The sequence below is a fragment of the Prosopis cineraria genome, unplaced genomic scaffold, assembly GCF_029017545.1.
Source record: "Prosopis cineraria cultivar Desert tree isolate PC_DT_omini unplaced genomic scaffold, ASM2901754v1 PC14, whole genome shotgun sequence".
NCBI lineage: Eukaryota > Viridiplantae > Streptophyta > Magnoliopsida > Fabales > Fabaceae > Prosopis > Prosopis cineraria.
Genome location: NW_026555345.1, coordinates 9,967,395 through 9,974,006, shown reverse-complemented (window position 1 = coordinate 9,974,006; position 6,612 = coordinate 9,967,395).

Genomic DNA, 6,612 nt, shown 5'->3' with positions numbered 1-6,612 from the left:
ACTATGTTTGAAACTCATCTACTCTTTAGAGATTGTGCAGTGATGGTGTTATTAGGAGATGTGTCCCTGATGTTGAGATTGATGATCTATTGAGGATGTATCATACTTATGCATGTGGCGATCATTTTGGGGTTAGGAGGACCAATCAAAAGGTCTTAGATTGTGATTTATATTGGTTATCTCTTTTTAAAAATGCATATCAATTTTGTAAATCATGTCATGCATGTCAACATTTTAGGAGTTTGGAAAAGAGATATAAGATGCTGCAGGTGCCCATTATATTTTATGAGATCTTTGATGTTTTGGGTATGGATTTCATGGGTCCTTTTCCTTCTTTCAATGGTTATGAACATATATTACTCTGTGTTGATTTTGTTTCTAGGTAGGTTGAGGCTATCCTTATTAGGACTAATGATGCTAAAGTTGTGGCAAAGTTTCTCTTGTCTCATGTGTTTTACAGGTTTAGCATCCCAAGAGCAATCATTACAGACCAAGGGACACACTTTTGCAATAAGACTATCTTCTCTTTGCTTCATACATATGGTGTTATATATAAGGTAGCAACCCCATATCATCCTCAAACAAATGGGTTAGCCGAGTGTTCAAACAAGGAGATCAAGTCTATCTTCCAAAAGATTATGAGACCAAATAGGAAGGATTGGATCTCAAGAATTGAGGAGGCTCTTTAGGCTTACTGTACCACCTTCAAGACACCCATTGGGATGTCTCCATTTAGGTTGGTTTATGGTATGCAATGTCACCTTCTAGTAGAGATTGAGCACAAAGCCTATTGGGCTGTGAAGGCTTGTGCATTTGGTGAGGAGGGTGTAGCTACCTCTAGGAAGCTTTAACTTCAAGAATTGGAGGAGTTGAGATTGGAGGCATATGAGAGCTCTAAATTGTATAAGGAGAGAGCTAAATTCATTTATGATAAATGTATTTTGAGAAAGCATTTTTAGGTAGGAGACAAAGTGCTAAAGTTCAAGATAAGGCTCAAGCTTATTGGTGGCAAACTTCAATCCAAATGGGAGGGCCCTTACATTGTGGAGGAAATTTTTGACTATGGTACTCTTACCCTCAAAGATCCTCAAAATGGCTTCACATTCAAGGCAAATGACCACTTGTGCAAGAAGTTTGATGAGGTTGAATCTTCGATATTGCTTGTTGAAATAAGATTCAAAGATCCTCCTTGAGTCTTCAAAGGTTGTATCTCTCCTTCCTATTTCTTTTTGATTGATTTGGTTGATTCACAAAGCACACAAGTGGAGCACTAATTGGGATATGCTTGCTGTCACATATGCACACATGTGGTACACCATTCTTTCCTTGTGTTTGTGAACATCATTTTGAGTTCAAGTATGGGGGAAGATGCAACCTGATTCATTAGGTTTAGAATAAATAAAAAAATTGAAAAAATTTTTCTTTTGTTTACTAGGTTAGTTTTTTTTGTTGTTTCTTTATTTCCTTTAATTCTCTTTGCTGTTTGGTTTGGATTTTCAAAAAAAAAAATTGACATTCTTCTTGTACTTTTAACATGCATTATAGATTTGAATTACTTCTTTCTACATGATTTTGCATGCATTAAGGACAATGCATTGTTTAAGTATGAGGGAAAGGGTGTTTTTGAAAAAAAAACTTTTGTTTTATGAAGTAATCTTAAGTTTTAAAGATAATCTTAGTTTTTGCATTTGAGTTTGAACTTTTGAGATATTGCTTTTTTAAGTTTAAATCTATTTTGAAGCAAGAAACCATTTGGTTGAGTGTAATTGATTAAGAGAGGCAAGAATTAAACCATATGAAAGGAATCTTCAACCGTTGAGAGTCTTTGTTCCATTGTTTTATTAATCCTTTAGAACTTGTTTTCTCTCTTACTTCATGCTATGCTTGTGCATTCGTTGTAGGGAAAGTGATTATGGCCATCATTAAAGTGCCTAAAGCTTTTTAGCTAACTCTTGATTACTTGATTATCCCTTGCTTAGCCAAAGAAAGCTTTTCTTTGTTTTTTTATTTTTTTAAACACTTGAGCCTAATTTGGATAGATTGCATGTACTTTCATTTGGTATGTTTCAATGTGCATTGACTACTTTGAATTAGGGTCCGTTTGGTTTTCCTCCGTTTCACGTTCAGAAAGTAAAATTTCACTTTCAGAAAGTTAAAAGTTGTTTGGGTGGAATATTTTGCAGGAAAGCACATCCTGAAAGTACATTCAAACAGTAGCTGAAAGTGAATTTCTGAAACGTAACTATTTGAAGCTTTTGAAAAGTGGATTTGAAAAGTAGGATGTTATTTGACCATACTACCCTAAGTTTAATCTCTTATTTTTTTATTTAAGAAATAGTTAATTCATTAAAAATATAATTATTATTTTAATAATAATAATTAGGTATCAATTTTTTTAGTATTATAAATTGAGTAATTAATCATGTTAATTTTTATCATTAATGTATAATAAAAATTACAAATCTTTATTACATCTTTTAAAATTATAAATTAAAAAATACAAATAATTAGAGATCAAATTTTTAGCATTATAGATCAAAATTTATGTTATTTATAATCTTTATTACATTTTTTAAATATTTTGAATATATTACATTTATATAATAAAAATTATAAATCATTATAAATCAATGTCCTTTTTGGTAATTTTACATTCAAAAGCACATTTCACTATCACAAACCAAACAACTTTCAATGTATCAAACTGACTGTTGAAAAAATATATCCAAACACAAATTTCGTTACAACAACTGACTTTCATTAAACTGACTTTCACCAAATAAACTTTCACTAAATGAACTTTTAGCAAACTGAAAACCAAACACACACTTAAACTTAGTAGATAACATTTATTGGGATCCGTTCTATTCATTCACATTAGTCATACCATTTCATTTTTTTTTTATGATTAGGAACATCTCTTGAGTTATGTGTTGGAATCCATGCTTGAAAAATAAAGGGGAAGAAAAAAAATGAAATAAAGAGAAAATAGCAATAGAAAACAAGAAAAAAAACAAAAAGAAATTAGCATAAGAAAAAAAAGAAAAAAATATTGTAGAAAGAAGAAAAAAGAGAGAGAGTTTAAATAAGCAAGCTTCCTTGGATTTGTTATTTGATTCACTTGTTCCTATTTATAGACTCACCTCTCATCTCTATCTCTATCTACTTCACTCTTGGCCATTTATTCATTCCATCCATGATCCTTATTATGTTATCTATTTGGTTTAGTTTTGAGTAGTCTTATATATTGAGCATATTTATATTGTGGCCAAGACATGTTTCTTGAGCCAAACCCTAGCTCTTCACATGTAAATCTAAGTTTACCCTTCATTGAGCACATTACAACCCTTTAAAAGTCTATATGATTCTTGAGAACCCTTGCATCTCAGTAGTGGAGAGACAGAGGGATTACAAGCCTATGGTAGGATGATTTGCCAAGAAACTTGAGTGATATTTATACCTTTATACACTGAGTGTTTGAGTGAAATATTAATCCGGTGAGGTTTCTCTTTGAGATTACATTCTTGCAAATGGTTGACTTGTAATGTATTAAGTTAAGGTTTTCTCTACAGATTGCAACATTGATTTAGTTCTTGTTTAAGTGCATTTACTTTAAGATTTAAAATTACTCTTGAGAGCTTACATCTTTATATGGTGTTCTTTTCTAGGTTTTTAGAGAGTTTTACCCGGAGAGTAAAATTCAAGTGTGGGGGATTGATCTATCTCATATTTTACATGTTATACACTTAGTTTTTGGCATCAAATAATGCATATTAGGGTTTATTTTCTAATTTTTAGTTGTGTTTCATATATTGACTTCATAGACCCTAATAATGCTATTTGATAGAAACTCCATTCAAAACTAAATAAGTATGGATACAATCAAAGAAAAAACATCCACATAAAAAACAACCAAAATAGAGAAAGCTAAAAGAAAAAACAAGGAAGAATCAGTGAAGAGACTATGATACAACTTGGCTAAATGACACTACAAAATTAAAGTTTTCATCCCATTTCTCACATAACTTTTCTAGTAGACTCAAATATTTTAAAAAGAATAATAACTATGGTTATCTTATCTATTTCATATTTTACATGTTATACACTTGATTTTTGACATCAAATAGTACATATAAGGGTTTATTTCCCAATTTTTAGTTGTGTTTCACATATCGACTTCATGGACCCTAATAATGTTATTTGATAGTTACTTTGATAATTGAAAATGCTTAATTGAATTTTTAGGCTTAAATTCTCTTTTCCTTCCTTTTTAATTGTCTTTTTAGAATTTATTTAGTTTTGTGTCCTGAATTTTCAAATTTTTCAAGAAGCGAATTTGGAGATAAGAGGTCAAGTCAAGTCAACTCTATTTGAAAAATCAAGTACAAATGGAAAAGGGTTAATTGGGCGTCCAATTTAAAAATTAATCAAGAGTGATGTGGCATTATATTTTCAGCAAGGAAGAGAATATAAATCGCTCCTAATTACAGAATGTGTGATGAATAATTAAGTCTGAACCTAAGGGCATTAGAAGCATGGGTGACACATCATCATAGGCCAAGTGAAGCATGGTAGGCGTGATCCAAGCTGAATCTAAGATAGAAATGAGGTGGCAGCTGAAGCATGGCATGCATTAAGTCACATGGTCCATGCATTGGTTCACACTTCTCATGCTCCTCAATTCCAACTCATTAAGTGCCATTTTCCCTAGAGTCTTCCAGATTTATTTTTTAATTTTAATTCATTTTATCCAGCTAAAATAACCAATTCAGATCTGAGCCTTAGAATCATCACCATTGAATTAGATTAGTTACACATACTTAAACCAATTTTCCAGATTTGGACCTCATTCTACACTTTCTATTCTCTCTCTTGGTCTGAATTCTCTCTCAATTCTCTCATCTCCAGCTCAATATTCACGCCACATTCATCAAGTTTAGAGAGTTCCAGATCTAGTTCTTCTCCATTCCAACTCCAAGCTCATGTTTCTGGCTTCAATTCTTCACCAATTTTGTCTCAATTACAGCGTCCTCCATTCAAGTCCAGCTCGTGTTCATCCATCATTCCAAATTTGTGTCTTCATCTCCTTTCTCATTTTCTTGCATTTTCATTAACATTCTTCCTCTGTTCAGACGTGTTTCTCATCTCTTCTCCTTGAGTCTTCCATTTCGTCTTCTACCCTTCCTCATCCAGCATCAAATTCATTTATCATCCTTCCACTTTTAGCTTTGGAATTTCATCCAACAACTTTTCATTTTCCAAATTCAAGATGCTTTCTCAAGTTCAAAGTCTGATTCATTTAAAGAAGAAGAACATGAGAGGTTGATTTTCCATTGAGTTTCAGGAAGATGAACTTGTAATTTGAGATTTTCAAATTTTTCCTCATTTGTATTTACAATTCTACAATTTCTTCTACTTCTTTAGGTTTTTGAATTTATTGTTCTATTTGGATTATGTTTTTGAATCCATTTACTTGTTTAAATTGAAGTTGTGGATGTTAAATTGAGATTTAATGTTGTATTTTAGTTATGGAATGTATGAATTCAGTTTAATGTGTTCATATATTCTTGATGCTCTTGTTTAGATTTCTTTATGTTTTAAGCTAGATCCATATGTGTTTATATGAATTTAGTTTGAGAGGTTTTTTTACCACTTAATTTGGTCTGAAGTAAGTGGCTATGAACAAGACTGAATTACATTTTTAATTTCAATTCACTTGGCTTAAATTCTTTAGTGATCATTGGATTCAATGTTTCATAACACTATGAAAGTTTTAGAGTATTCTTCATTACTCTAATTGTTATTACATGTATGGTTACAATTCTAGAATTCAAGGATTATCATAAGGGATTCTAACTTAAGGTCATCATCTCATTTATTCACAACATCACATTTAAATCAAAAATTACAAACATCTAATTTTTGCATTCTAGACATAGCTGAATTATATCTTCATTTCTTTAATTTATAAGCATTTAAACCATAAATTGTGTGCATTGCTCTCTAAGGAGATGACCTAAAATGCTCCCAACTATATTTTAGTTTTCATTGATGGCCTAAAGCGACTTAAGGTTTCATCATTATCCCTTGTGATTGTTAAAATAGAATACACACAATTACAAAAGATTTCCACAGTTCTATATCCTCTATTCCAACATAATTCAAGACCTGTAAAAAAAAAAACATATAGCTCAAATAATTTCATGTTTGCCTTGAGTAAAAAAATATAACATGGAAAAGTTGGCACAAATTTCATCTTTACTTCTAAGGTCAGATCTGAACAATAATTTAAATTCTTGCATCTTCTAAAGAAAAAGCCCCATCATTAATTAATAATGCATGAACAAATATCTGTATCAAAAAAATAATGTATGAACAAATAAAATTAATAAAAATTTAATATTATGAAGATAATGAATTTATATTTATACTTATATACTAGTCTTATATGCTTATACTTAATATATTTATATTCAATTGAATCATGATAATTTTAATGTGTTAATAAAATTAATAACAATAATTTATTATAGAATAAATAAGGATAAGACTTGTGCACTTAATATTAGATAATTAATATACTTATATCTAATCAAATCAGTACAAGTGAAT